The sequence below is a fragment of the Artemia sp. Qi Xiang Cuo genome, chromosome 16 (genome assembly GCF_049724085.1).
Source record: "Artemia sp. Qi Xiang Cuo chromosome 16, ASM4972408v1, whole genome shotgun sequence".
NCBI lineage: Eukaryota > Metazoa > Arthropoda > Branchiopoda > Anostraca > Artemiidae > Artemia > Artemia sp. Qi Xiang Cuo.
In genome coordinates, this window is record NC_142809.1 from 58020602 (window position 1) to 58036015 (window position 15414).

The 15414-nt window shown below is 33.4% G+C and overlaps 1 protein-coding gene across 2 annotated transcripts in view; it reads right to left on the reverse strand.

Moving 5' to 3' along the window:
- Positions 1 to 237: 237 nt before the first annotated feature.
- Positions 238 to 15414, reverse strand: part of LOC148943127 (growth arrest-specific protein 1-like) — a 113530-nt gene continuing 98353 nt past the window's right edge. The window contains exon 4 of one of the 2 annotated variants that reach the window (XM_089102280.1): positions 238 to 617. The gene's annotated coding sequence lies outside the window, so the exon portion shown is untranslated. The remainder of the gene's footprint in view (positions 618 to 15414) is intronic. The other variant, XM_089102279.1, reaches the window with a different exon arrangement.

Sequence of the window (15414 nt, forward strand, 5' to 3'; positions counted from 1 at the left end):
ATATAGTATTTCTTAATATTTATAACACATTTCGCAAAAGGAAAGTCCTCTTGGAGCAAGAGGAACGAAACGCCCTTCTGTGTAACCCCATGAGTTAAATGATAGTGACAAAATTGATTTTTAGGAAATGTTAATTATTTTGCCTCTGCCCAACAGAAAAATTTGGGAAATGGGCTATCCAATTCAACCAACGCAATAGGGTTCCGCAAATAAAATTCACTTCTCTTATCTTTATACATAGTAAATACATTTTTAAAAGCCTTTTGAGACTTTAAATGTAATTAAGATTTCTATATATAAAAACTGTCAACATTTAAAAAATTCTTAAAAACGGGCCACAAACTGCATAATGAAAATACGAAGCCGGCAAGATTCGGCCCAAATTAAATTTTCAATTCACAATTAACTACATTGTTCATGCACTTTCTCTTGCTCTGTCACACTTAGCACAACACTTAACATAACATGATAAAGACGGTAACTCCAGAACAATCACAGTGAAATAATATTTGTGCGAAAAAAGTATAAATATAACAAACACTTCGCCATATCAATATTTAAAAAACACATCGCATGAAAAAACACTAAAGGAAATGTTTGTACTTCAACTCCAGCATCTGAAAAAAAAAGAAGGCAAGTTAATTTGGATATAAATTAGTTTTCGCTCAATAAAGTTAATTAATAAAACTTTAGAAAGTCAAGATTTTTGGTAGGAACTTGATATAAAAAATACCAGTCTGCTCTACGTTTTATCTGCTCTGCGGTTTTTTTTAAGTTCACACTTTTGTTACACATTCCGTTGGTACTTGTTAATTAAACGAAGCACACTCAAGAATTTTGCTTACATTACATCTCAGAAAAATCGGTTTCATAGCTTCAAAGACAAGTGACGGGTGATACCGTTTGACTTGTATAATTTGGGCTATATATTTGCGCATTAGGGGTGGGGGTGGGGTTAGGTTAGGTCAGGAGTGCTGTCCAAATACTTTACCACCACCACCCCCAATTTGCAAATATATAGCTCATATTATATTATATATAAACTAAAGGTTATATGAAGGTTACATTTCATTAGGATTAAATAACCTAACTTCATTTATTGAGTGTGTTTCGTTTAATTAACAAGTATACCTCTTTTTTATTCACGCGTGTTATTATTGATGTTTCTCTATTTGTATATTCAGTTGTTGTTGTAGCTAGTTTATAAGAGGAATGATTTTGCAAGATCACCGCGTTTAAAATCTAACATCCAAAAACTGTAAATTTAACCATAGTTTTCACCATATTTACCACTAAAGGTTATAGGCAAAAAATGAATTAAAAAAATACGGCAAAATTTGTTATTGTTTATTTGCGATTTCCAACCAATCTCATCCTTAATTTTCACAGAAGTCCCACGTGAATGATTCTATTGCATATTCATGCAATATTGTTGGTGTTCAGAAACAACAATCTCAAATTGAATGTTTTCAAAATGCGGCAGAAAATTTTGATAAGGAGAGTAATAATCTCTACTGATATTTGATGAGTCCGATCATACTTTTTCCTTTCATTGTTATATCTGCCTCCATGGCAGTGTTGCCAGAATTTGGTTAAAACCGTAAAAATGAAAATGTGTCGAAAGCTCCGTTTTTCTAGTGAAAATGCGCCAATTCAACGACCCCCCCCCCCCAACCAAAAATGCGCCGATTTGAAAAAAATCAATGCGCAAATGCCTAAAAAAAAAATTATTAACTCCGCTTCTCGGGCAAACCTATGAGCCAGTGATGCCAGGTGCCTGACTTTATATAGCACACCAAGGGAAGCGAAAATGCGCCATCGGCGCATCTTCGCTTGGATCTTGCAAGGATGAGTGCAAAAAAAAAAAAAAAAAAAAAAAAAAAATCAGAAACAATGTTACCAGATAGTGTGAATTTCGCTTTTCAGAATGCTAGAACTCAAAATTGGTATTTTCAGTCTTCATTGATAGATTTCAGCACCATATTCCAAAATCTAAAACAGTGAAGCATTTTTGACAGATTACATGCGCTTTTGTGGTCGAAATTTTCTGTTCTCAGTCTCTGGCTTGACAAGAAAGATATTTTCCTTGGTTCTCGGGTATGTAAGAGAATTAAATAAAAAAAAAGGGAATTAAAGAAGATCTAACAAAAAAAAAAAATACTTGCCAATATCTAAGGTGGTATTTTACATTACTTTCTGGCTAATATGCTGAATTATTCCCTATCAACAATAGAAATTATGATTAAAGAACTAAAAAAAGAAATAGGTAGTCAGTATACTGGTCTTGCAATATAGATAGGCTAAGTAATAAAAAAACGTGGAAGTTAAAGGCGCATTTGATAAAGATAACTAATAGATAGGATTTTCTAATGTAGAACTAAAGAGAAGCATGATCCTTGAAGGTCACATCTCTCCAAAATGTCATTTAGGTAAGTGACATCAAAGTTTATTTATTTATACAATCTTTTTGACATTGCAATTATAATCATCAAAAAGATATAAATTCTCAAACTTATTTATGATAACAAAATGTTTCGTAGCTTTCAAAATATAAATTAGAACGACAAGAAGGGCCAAGTCAAAGATAAGAAATTAGACCGGCCGTTATTAGTGCAACTATCTATAAAATTGCAGGTTAACGACACTGTTCTGAGATTTTGTCACGAAACAAAAGCCAAAGACATACATATGAATAAAAATTGTACTTGGCAAGGTCCTTCAACAGTTCTGATTGTTATTTTATTTTGTTTTCCTTTTAATGAACTTTGAATTAGTTTTGTACATTTTTTAATAATATATTTTATTTATCTTCGACTAGTATTCAAGATCATTTCCAAAGTTAAATAACAAACCCTCCTTCTATATTGCCCAAAATTTCTTCAAGAGTTTCATTTTCATTGTCATTGGATGGTTTTTTGATATCATACATGTCAATGGTAAATCTATTCAGCATAGCAGGTGTAGGATCAAAGTCCCTGCAGCACTTTCCCTGGCAATTTAGCCTAAATCGGATGGTCACAATAGAGTTAAGCATTTTATGGTGCATCGTGTTTCGAATTTTGTACTTGACAATATTCATAACAGAAAACACTCTCGACGAAGGGGTTGCTGATTGGTAAGATAAAGACAGAAAGAGCTGCTTGAGCTATGCCGGACAAAGGTCAGCTTTTCCCACTCTTTACTGTATTTTTTGTATCAAAATTTGACCACTTTCCCACTTGGTTTTTCACGCGGATAATTCAAAATTTAGGTCGTCATGGAGCCTGGAATGCGATATGAGAATCCCTACGGGATTCTGAAAATGCCACCTGTCTATAGACAGATTCCTGAATCTGTCAGTAGAAGTTGTCAGTAAACACTAGCCTTTAAAATTTTTTGTTTTGTCATTGTTATTGTGAAGGCAAAATGTGCCCACTTTGCGCCCAATTTTGTGACATAAGCGAAATCGGTGCAATGCGCCAATTTGAAAAATTAAATGCGCAATCAACTCAAAAAAGCAATCAACGCAAATGCGCACCACCTGGCAACTATGCCATGAGCCTCATTTTCAGGCTCAGCAGGTTCCAACAAAGGTTGGACGCATGTAGTACAATAAGTTGTCACGAAGCGGGTTTCAAGCTAAGACAAGGGGTTGAAACACTTCCAACTGAATATGCTTTATGCAGGGAAGGCTGGAAATAGAGCGGGGATTTTTAATAATACATGATATGAACTATTATTCAACAATTGAAAATTTTTGTTTGATGTCGAATGAATGAAAGGACTGGGTAATGGTCCACATTTCCGGATTCACCAAACCAGGGTGAACGTGAAAGAGAACACGGAGACTGAAAAAACTTTATAGCAGAACCCTGTTATTTAGCACTAAGATCTTACATTCTTCTGCACAGATTACCGTTCTTTAGTCCATCATTGTTCTAAGATTTTGCAGGTCACTGGTGTTAGAAAAAAGTACAAAGAATGCTGTTTTCTACCACATTGAACAATGATGAGAAAACTTTGATTGTATACTCATCATTGTTCTTTTGTATGACAGACGTTTGCAAAAGAACGGCATAAGAAGTAAGATCTTAGTCCTAGGATTTCATTTTTAAGCGTTCTTTGTATATTTGTAAAAAGATGTAAGATCTTAGCACAATGATGAGAAAAAGAACAACCTTAGAGTCGTCTTAAACCGGGAGTTCTGGAACGCATGATCCGAAGCTGAATGTTAACCCGTGTTTGAATCAGCAGTCTGAAAACGTGGCTATGGAGTTTGCCGGCACTAACCCTAGGCTACGTAAAGTAATTGCCTGTCCATGAGTAATTGCCCTACTCGTTTAGTTTGAATTTTGTTGAATGTGATTGCTTTATTTCTTTTCTTGTTACGCAGCTTTGAATTTGTAGTGTAGATCCCAAATTTATTAATATTACAAACTTAAAACAAAATGACAAAAAGATAATGAAACTTAATAACTTATTCTAACTAGGAGATTCTAAGCACTCAAATACAATTCAGGCTCTGCAGTCCCAACATCTAAAACGATTTTTCTCTGAAAATTTCACTTCACCAGCTCTAGTGGGAACAAAAATGGGACCCAGATCAAACGCTACTGAAAGAAGCAAGTTTTAAAAGTGTCACAGACTCTTTAAGTGGGAACCAAGGGTCAAAACGCCTCTCTTCTGGTTGAGCATAGACAATAACTGGACACGGAACTCGAGTGAATTCTATTTCAAGAGTTTCTGATGCCATCCAGCGCCTCATAGGAAAATTAACCGGTTATGCTAAGGCATGCTATTAAGGCAAAGAATATGACGGGAAGACTCTTGCCATCTTGGAAGAGAGTAGGGGAAAGGGTGCTATTTAAGGGGGGTTGACGTCACAGCCACTAGACCATTTCTAGGCCGATCAGAGGGCTAGAATACTACCGGGACAAGACCACAAGAATACCAACGGGAGTGACATCACTTGACCTCCATGAATTATTAACATTGGATTTGCGCAATAGCCCCAAAAGGTCTTAGCAACCACAAAGGGGAGCCCTCAACATACTAACGGCAGGTACATCACTTGACTTTAGGAATTATTAGTCTGGATTTACGTAATATGCTTTGTCGAAATCGAACTACGCATTATCTGTTTTTGTTATGATTCCAACCGCATAATTTGTTTGCGCTTCAAGCCTAAGATAGCAGTTCTTTTGAAGCACAGTTGCCAAAACAAAAGAACCGTCAGAGATTAATTGACATTTTAGGGATTATTTCAACAGGAAAAGTTAGAATTTTTAGGTTGTGGTCGCTATAATACACAAGTTCCATTTTTCAATATAGAGGCTCCATTAAGAGTTACAAATGTGTAAGAGAAAAGTTATCAGAACGGTTTTCAGACCTCATCTTTGAGAGTTAGACAAGCGAACGAATTGAACATTCAATTCTGACACTTTCTTGCTTAACATTATCAAATATGATAATTTAGAATGATATCTTCTTTAAAGTTCCCCATGGTCTAAATGTTTCCTGATTATGACATCTTTATTTACTAACCATAGACACTTCCACTTCAACTGTTCTTGCAAACATCCAGCAATAAAATCAATATTAAAAAGAAAGTTATCACCATTTTAAAAAAAATTATGCTCGTCGAAACCTCTATTTCTAAACACATTTTTTTACCGACTAATTTAAACGAGTAGAAAATGCGATATGGATTGAAGACGTTCGTGAAACGTTGAGTTATTCCATGTTTTTAATGCGGGAACTAGACACAGAAATTAAATTTTAGATGGATCTATGCCCTTCTTTCTCAAAATTAGCTGGTGGAAATATTAAACAATGTAGACGACTTATGATAACTACTATCTTTTTTTGGGGAGGCGAGGGATGATCCAAGGGCTCATTGGGTACATTCCTATACCCTTCTTTTTCAAAATCAACTGATGGAAATATTAAACAATGCAGGCGACTTATGAAAACTTTATTATTTTTTAGGGGGGTGAGGGAAGATCCGAGGGTTCATTGGGTACATTCCTATGCCCTTCTTTTTCAAAATTACCTGGTGAAAATATTAAACAGTGTAGGCGACTTATGAAAACTTTAATATTTTTTTAAGGTGGTGGGGTATGATCCGAGAGCTCATTAGGTACATTCTTATGCCATTCTTTTTCAAAATTAGCTGGTGAAAATATTAAACAATGTAGGCGACTTATGAAAACTTTAATATTTTTTTAAGGGGGTGGGGAAATGATCCAAGGGCTCATTGGGCACATTCTTATGCAATTCTTTTTCAAAATTAGCTGGTGGAAACATTAAACAATGTAGGCAAGTTACGAAAACTTTGATATTTCTTGGGGGAGGTGGGGGATGATCCAAGGGCTCACTGAGTACATTCTTGGTCCCTTCTTTTTAAAAATTAGCTGGTGTAAATTTTAAACAATGTAAGCGAGTTATGAAAACTTTAATATTTTTTTAGGGAGGTGGGGGATAATCCAAGAGCTTATTGGGTACATTCTTGTGCCCTTCTTTTTCAAAATTAACTGGTGGAAATATTAAACAATGTAGGCGACTTATGAAAAATTAAATATTTTTGGGGGGAGGTGGGGGATGATGCAAGGGCTCACTGAGTACATTCTTGGTCCCTTCTTTTTCAAAATTAGCTGGTGGAAATATTAAAAAATATAGGCAACTTATGAAAACTTTAATATTTTTTAGGGAGGTGGGGGATGATCAAAGAGCTTTTTTGGTAAATTCTTTTACCCTTATTTTTCAAAATTAGCTAGTGGAAATATTAAACAATGTCGGCGACTTATGAAAACTTTTATATTTCTTGGGGGTGGTGGGGTATGATCCAAGGGCTCAGTGAGTACATTCTTGGTCCATTCTTTTTAAAAATTAGCTGGTGTAAATATTAAACAATGTAAGCGACTTATGAAAACTTTATTATTTTTTTAGGGAGGGGGGGGATAATCCAAGAGCTCATTGGGTACATTCTTGTGCCCTTCTTTCTCAAAATTAGCTGGTGGAAATATTAAACAATGTAGGCGACTTATGAAAACTTTAATATTTTTTAGGGAGGTGGGGGATGATCCAAGGGCTCATTGGGTACATTCATATGCCCTTCTTTTTCAAAATTAGCTGGTGGAAATATTAAACAATGTAGGCGACTTATGAAACCTTTTGTTTTTTGGGGGAGGTGGGGGATGATCCAAGGGCTCACTGAGTACATTCTTGGTCCCTTCTTATTCAAAATTAGCTGGTGGAAATATTAAACAATGTAGGCGACTTAGGAAAACTTTAATATTTTTTTAGGGAGGTGGGGGATGATCCAAGAGCTCATTGGGTACATTCTTGTGCCCTTCTTTCTCAAATTTAGCTGGTGGAAATATTAAACAATGTAGGCGACTTATGAAAACTTTAATATTTTTTTAGAGAGGTGAGGGATGATCCAAGGGCTCATTGTGTAAATTCTTATGCCATTCTTTTTCAAAATTAGCTGGTGTAAATATTAAACAATGTAGGCGACTTATGAAACCTTAAATATTTTTGGGGGGCGGTGGGGGATGATCCAAGGGCTCACTGAGTACATTCTTGGTCCCTTTCAAAATTAGCTGGTGGAAATATTAAACAATGTAGGCGACTTATGAAAACTTTAATATTTTTTAGGGAGGTGGGGGATGATCCAACAGCTTATTGGGTACATTCTTGTGCCCTTCTTTATCAAAATTAACTGGTGGAAATATTAAACAATGTAGGCGACTTATGAAAACTTAAATATTTTTGGGGGGTGGTGGGGGATGATGCAAGGGCTCACTGAGTACATTCTTGGTCCCTTCTTTTTCAAAATTAGCTGGTGGAAATATTAAAAAATATAGGCAACTTATGAAAACTTTAATATTTTTTAGGGAGGTGGGGGATGATCCATGGGCTTATTGGGCAAATTCATGTTCCATTATTTTTCAAAATTAGCTCGTGGAAATATTAAACAATATAGGCGACTTATGAAAACTTTGATATTTCTGGGGGGAGGTGGGGTATGATCCAAGGGCTCACTGAGTACATTCTTGGTCCCTTCTTTTTCAAAATTAGCTGGTGGAAATATTAAACAATGTAAGCGACTTATGAAAAATTTAATATTTTTTAGGGGGTGTGGGATGATCCAAGGGCTCACTTTGTACATTCTTATTCCCTTCTTTTTCAAAATTAGCTGGTGGAAATATTAAACAATGTAGGCGACTTATGAAAACTTTAATATTTTTTAGGGAGGTGGGGGATGATCCAAAGGCTGATTGGGTAGATTCCTATGCCCTCATTTTCAAATTAGCTGTTGGAAATATTAAATAATGTAGGCGACATATGAAAACTTTAATATTTTTTAGGGAGGTGGGGGATGATCCAAGGGCTCACTGGATACATTCTTATGTCCTTTTTTTTTCAAAATTAGCTGTTGGAAATATAAAAAAAAGTAGGCGACTTATGAAATCTTTAATATTTTTTACAGGGAGGCGGGGGATGATCCTAGGGCTCATTGGGTACAGTCCAATGCCCTTCTTTTTCAAATTACTGAATTTTTATGGACTTGGGAATTTATTTATGTTTCTTAAAACGACAGGAAATATACTTGCGGCTGTACCAGTCGTACTCTACGCTTGCTCTTAGACACGACGCGGCTTTCCCAGTGGTACTCTATGGCAGGTTATTGACACTACCTAGATTTTGATCATTTATTTTGAGCATGTTTTTGATCATTAATCATTGTACAGTGCAAGGATAAACACATAAGTCATATCTTTAAAAAAGTGAAGATGAAGCATTTTATGAAAGAGTGTTCACATGATAGTGTTATTGTAGCATTGAATGCTGACAAGGAGAAGTATTTGAACTATAATACAAGTACAAGTCGTAGCACTATTGGAAATGTATGCGTGCATTGTCATGACAGTAAGGAATTAAATTTCTTTGGAGCCACAAAAAAATTCAACTCTTATGATAGTGGATATGCGAGATTGAGATCTCCGGGAATGATCGCACTCAAAGAGAATGTCAACATAAAAATAATAGTCGATGAAGATGGTCATCTTCTTGCTAGTGTTTGTGGTAACATGTTACCCAGTTTTACACCCCATCGTCAGCTTTCGGGTATTAGCATTCAACGGAAGGTCAAAAGAAGACAGGCATACTCTTCAACTAATATCATAAACCATATCTTGTCTACGTGCAGGAACTGCTACCTGTGTAAAAATAATGTGGTAATAGACAATGAGATTGCTGGATTAATAAGAAGGACATTGGCAGAAAATATCACTGAGGAATATAAAGATGAATCGATAAAAAACAAAGTGCCAGCCAACGTTATTACTACTATTGATCATATAGCCTATGAACCTAATAATACCAAAGACGAAATGTATACTGAACTTTTAGGTGACACCCCAGTAGAAACAGTGTATGGGTCGAAATGGAATAATGATTATTTTACTGATATCTAACAAAGAGAAGACAAGAGCTAGACTATAAAGAGAGAACATAATAAAGTATTCTATAGAACAGATCCCAAATGTACAACGTTGTTCAATGACATTAATAATGTATAAAAATGTATGTAACATATTTTTTATGTTAATATGCTACATGTCATTATTTCAGTGAAAATATTTTATGCAGTACTTTGACATAATTCCATTATTTTTAGGGTATGCTAGAACGTAAAACGTTTAGAATATCTATTAAAATGTTGGAGATGTAAGAAAATGAATTTTCAGAAATATAGATACTACTACTAACAGGCTCATAGCGGATATATTATAAAATGAGATAGGTTAAAAGAACTTTTACCAAAGTCTTAGAGAGAGATGAGCTGAATTTTTTAACTCAAAAATCTCCACAGACAAGCAAACAGCCCGTCCAGATGGAGAGGCAGAGAGAGTTTTCAGTTTTTAGAAACAGGAACATCCAAGTTTAAAATACATCTGATTTTATTAATAATATTTGATTTTTAATAAAGTAATAACAAAATCTTTCTTGAATTCACCTCTTGGATACACAATCCATACATTTCATTCAAGAAATTATGAAAAAATTGTAAGTAAGTAACAACTCTTTCTTAAATTCGCCTCATGGATGCACAATACAGAAATTTCATTCGAGAAATTAGGAAAAATTTTAAGTAACAAACTCTTTCTTGAATTCTACTCTTGGATACACAATATGGATATTTCATTCAAGAAATTATGAAAAATTGTAAGTAAGTAAAAAAAAATCATTCTTGAATTCACCTCTTGGATACACAATACAAAAAATTCATTAAAGAAATTATGAAAAAAATTGTAAGTAAGTAACAAACTCTTTCTTGAATTCGCCTCTTGAATACACAATATGGAAATTTCATTCAAGAAATTATGAAAAATTGTAAGTAAGCAACAAACTCTTTCTCGAATTCACCTCCTCAATACACAATAGGGAAATTTCATTTAACAAATTATGAAAAAATTATAAGTAAGTAAAAAAATTTTTATTGATTTCACCTCTTGGATGCACAATGCAGATATTTCATTCAAGAAATAATGAAAAATTGTAAGTAAGTAACAAATTCTTTCTTGAATTCACCTCCTGGATACACAATATTGAAATTTCATTCAAGACATTATGAAAAATTGTAACTAAGTAACAAAGACTTTCTTGAATTCACCTCTTGAATACATAATACAGAAATTTCATTCAAGAAATTATGAAAAAATTGTAAGTAAGTAACAAACTCTTTCTTGAAATCGCCTCTTGGATACACAGTACAGAAATTTCTTCTCTAACATGCTGAATCTGAAAGTGTAGCTTTCAAGGAAATTCTTTGACCTTTTAGGGTTAATTTACACTAGGTTACGTGCACGCACGTTATAGGTTACTTACTTAAAATTTTTCATAATTTCTTGAATGACATTTCTGTATTGTGGATCCAAGAGGCGAATTCAAGAAAGAGTTTGTTACTTATTTACAATTTTTTATAATTTCTTGAATGAAATTTCTGTATTGTGTATCGAAAAGGTGAATACAAGAAAGAGTTTGTTACTTGCTTACAATTTCTCATAATTTCTTGAATGAAATTTCTGTATTGTGTATCCAAGAGGTGAATTCAAGAAAGAGTTTGTTTCTTACTTACAATTTTTTCATAATTTCTTAAATTGAATTTCTGTATTGTGTATATTCAAAAAAGAGTTTGTTATTTACAGTTTTTTTTCATAATTTCTTGAAAGAAATTTCTGTATGTGTATCCAAGAGGTGAATCAAAAAAGAATTTGTTACTTACTTACAATTTTTCATAATTTCTTGAATGAAATTTCTGTATTGTGTATCAAGAGGTGAATTCAAGAAAGAGTTTGTTACTTAGTTACAATTTTTCATAATTTTTTGAATGAAATTTCTGAATTGTTTGTCCAAGAGGTAAATTCAAGAAAAAGTTTGTTACTTACTTACAATTTTTCATAATTTCTTGATGAAATTTCTGCATTATGTATCAAAGAGGCGAATTGAAGAGAGTGTGTTTCTTACTTACAATTTTTCATAATTTCTTGAATGAAATTTCTGTATTGTGTATCCAATAGGTGAATTCAAGAATGAGTTTGTTACTTACTTACAATTTGTCACAATTTCTTGAATGAAATTTCTGTATTGTGGATACAAGAGGTGAATTCAAGAAAGGGCTTTTTACTTACTTCAAATTTCTGAATTGTTTATCCAAGAGGTGAATTCAAGAAAGAGTTTGTTACTTACTTACAATTTTTCATAATTTCTTGAATGAAATTTATGTATTATGTATCCAAGAGCTGAATTCAAGAAAGAGTGTGTTTCTTATTTACAATTTTTCATAATTTCTTGAATGAAATTTATGTATTGTGTATACAGAAGGTGAATTCAAGAAAGAGTTTATTATATACTTACAATTTTTCATAATTTCTTGATCGAAATCTCTGCATCGTGCATCAAAGAAGTAAATTCAAAAACCAGCTTGTTACTTACTTACAATTTTTCATAATTTCTTGAAAAAAATTTCTGTATGGCTTATCCAAGAGGTGAATTCAAGAAAGAGTTTGTTACTTACTCACAATTTTTCATAACTTCCTGAATGAAATTTCTGTATTGTGTATGCAAGAGGTGATTTCAAGAAAGAGTTTGTTTCTTACTTACAATTTGTCACAATTTCTTGAATGAAATTTCTTTATTATGAATCCAAGAGGTGAATTCAAGAAAACGTTTGTTACTTAATTACATTTTTTTCATAATTCCTTGAATGAAATTTCTGTATTGTGTATACAAGAGGTGAATCCAAGAATGAGTTTGTTACTTACTTACAATTGTTCATTATTTCTTGAACGAAATATCCATATTGTGTATCCAAGGGGTGAATTCACGAAAGAGTTTGTTACTTACAATTTTTACATAATTTCTCGAATGAAATTTCCGTATTGCGTATCCAAGAGGTGAATTCAAGAAAAAGTTTGTTACTTACGTACAATTTTTTCATAATTTCTTGAATGAAATGTCTGTATTGTGTATCCAAGAGGTGAATGCAAGAAATAGTTTGTTATGACTTTATTAAACATTAAATATTATTAATAAAATCATATGTATTTTAAACGTGGATGTTCCTGTTTCTGAAAACTGAAAACTCTCTGCCTGTGCGTCTGGACGAGGTATTTGCTTGCCTGTGGAGATTTTGAGTTAAAAAATTCAGCTCATATCTCTCTTAGACTTTGGTAAGAGTTCTTTTAAACTATCTCATTTTCTAATACATCCACTATGAGAGCGTGTTAGTAGTAATATCTATATTTCTGAAAATTCCTTTTCCTACATCTCCAACTTTTTAATAGACGTTCTAAGCGTTTGACGTTCTAGCATACCCTAAAAATAATGGAAATATATCAAAGTAATGCATAAAATATTTTTATTGAAATAATGACATGTAGAATATTAACATAAAAATATGTTACATACATTATTATACATTTTTAATGTCATTGAAAAACTTCGGACATTTTGAATCAGTTCCATAAAATACTTCATCATGTTCTCTCTTGATGTTGTAGCTATTGTCTTCTCTTAGTTTGAAATCAGTAGAATAATCATTATTCCATTTAGTGTCATACACTATTTTTATGGTGTCACCTAAATGTTCAATATACATTTCGTCTTTGGTATTATTAGGTTCATTGACTATATGATCAATAGTAGTAATAACGTTTGCTTGCATTTTGTTTTTCATCGATTCATCTTTATATTCCTAAGTGGTATTTTCTACCAATGTCCTTTTTTCCAGCAATTTCACTGTCTATTACCAAACTATTTTTAAACAGGTAACCGTTCCTGCCCGTAGACAAGATATGGTTTATGATATTAGTAGAAGAGTATGCCTGTCAAGTTTTGACCTTCGGTTGAATGCTAATACCCGAAAGCTGACGATGGGGTGTAACACTGGGTCACGTTTTACCACATGCACTAGCAAGACGATGCCCCTCTTCATCAACTATTATTTTTATGTTGACATTCTCTTTGAGTGCGATCATCCCCGGAGATCTCAATCTTGCATATCCACTATCATAAGAGTTGAATTTTTTTTTGGTACTCCAAAGAAATTTAATTCCTTACTGTCATGACAATGCACGCATACATTTCCAATAATACTACCACTTTTACTTGTTTCATAGTTCAAATTCTTCTCCATGTCAGCATTCAAGGCTACAATAACACTATGATGTGAACACACTTTCTTAAGATGCTTCATCTTCACTTTTTTAAAGATATGACTTATGTGTTTATCCTTCCACTGTACAAAGGTTAATGAACAAAAAAATGCAATAAACTAGGTAGTGTCGATAACCTGCCGTAGAGTTCCACTGGGCAAGCCGCGTCGTGTCTAAGGGCAATTATAGAGTACAATTGGTACAGCCGCAAGCATATTTCATGTCATTTTAAGATTCATAAAAAAATTCCAAGTCCAAAAAAATTCAGTATTTTGAAAAAGAAGGGCGTAGAAATGTACCCAATGGTCCCTTGGATAATCCCCCACCTCCCTAAAAAAAATTGAAATTTTCAAAAGTCACCTACATTGTTTAATTTTCCACCAGCTAATTCTGAGAAAGAAGGGCACAAAAATGTACCCAATGAGCCCTCGGATCATCCCCTACCTCCCGAAAAAATTCTGTAGTCACCAGAGTTTTCAACTTTTGGGATAGGGTCTTTACCTTGATAAATTTGGGAACTGATAGTTTTACTTGGTCTATAATAAGTGTAAATATTATTCTTCTTTATATCTTGGGAAACGTTTTCAACTTTTGGGATAGGGTCTTTACCTTGATAAAAAAAATGTTTAAGTTTTCATAAATTGCCTACATTGTGTACTATTTCTACCAGCTAGTTTTGAAAAAAGAAGGGCATAAAAATGTAACCAGTGTGCCCTTGGATCATCCCCCACCATCCTAAAAAATATTAGAGTTTTCATAAATCGCCTACATTTTTTACTATTTCTACCAGCTAGTTTTGAAAAAAGAAGGGCATAGTAATGTACCCAATGTGCCCTTGGATCATTTCCCACCCCCTTAAAAAATATTAAATTTTTCATAAGTCGCCTACATTGTTAAATATTTCCACCAGCTAATTTTGAAAAAGAAGGGCGTAGGAATGTACCCTATGAACCCTCGGATCATCCCTCACCTCCATAAAAAAACACTAATGTTTTCATAAGTCACCCTTTATATTTCCACCAGCTAAGTTTGAGTAAGAAGGGCATAGATCCATCTAAAATTTAATTTCTGTGTCTAGTTCACGCATTAAGAATATGGAATAATTCAATGTTTCACAAATGTCTTCAATCTATATCACATTTTCTACCCATTTCCACATTTTATCCGTATTCACATTTTCAATTATACCCGTATTCACAATTTCAATTAGTTGGTCAAAAAATGTCTTTGGAAATAGAAGTTTTGACGAGCATAATTTTTTTAAATGGTGATAATTTACTTTTTAATATTGATTTTATTGCTGGATGTTTGCATGAACAGTTGAAGTGGAAGTGCCTAAGGTGTGTAAATAAAGAAGTTATAACCAGGAAACATTTAGACCATGGGAAACTTTTAAAAAGATAATATTCTAAATTATCATATTTGATAATGTTAAGCAAGAAAGTGTCAGAATTGAATGTTCAATTCGTTCGCTTGTCTAACTCTCAAAGATGAGGCCTGAAAGACGTTCTGATCTTTTTCTTACACATTTATAACGCTTAATGGAGCCTCTATATTGAAAAATGGAACTTGTATTTTATAGCGACCACAACCTAGAAACTGTAAATCTCTCCTGTTCAAATAATCCCTAAATTGTCAATTAATCTCTGACGGTTCCATTGTTTTGGCAACTGTGCTTCAAAAGAACTGATATCTTAGGCTTGAAGCGCAA